The following is a 273-nucleotide window of genomic DNA, read 5'->3' on the forward strand; positions in this document are numbered from 1 at the left end:
AAGAGTGCTGAAGGAGCTGGCAAAAAAAACAAAAAAGCCACTCTCTATCATCTATCAGCAGTCCTGGTTAACAGGGGAGGTCCCAGATGACTGGAGGGTGGCAAATGTGACACCTATCTTCAAGAAGGGCCGGAAGGAGGATCCGGGGAACTACAGACCAGTCAGCCTGACCTCAGTACCGGGGAAGGTTATGGAGAGGTTCATCTTGAGTGTGCTCACCAGGCACATGGAGGACAATCAGGGGATCAGGCCCAGTCAGCATGGGTTCATGAA

The 273-nt window shown here is 52.0% G+C and overlaps 1 protein-coding gene across 2 annotated transcripts in view; it reads left to right on the top strand.

Annotated features, from left to right (window-relative positions):
• The window catches only part of MEST, a 17,678-nt gene that overhangs the window by 14,278 nt on the left and 3,127 nt on the right, over positions 1–273 (top strand). The gene's annotated exons all lie outside the window — the stretch shown is intronic.

The sequence above is a fragment of the Egretta garzetta genome, unplaced genomic scaffold (assembly GCF_000687185.1).
Source record: "Egretta garzetta isolate BGI_Z169 unplaced genomic scaffold, ASM68718v1 scaffold260, whole genome shotgun sequence".
NCBI lineage: Eukaryota > Metazoa > Chordata > Aves > Pelecaniformes > Ardeidae > Egretta > Egretta garzetta.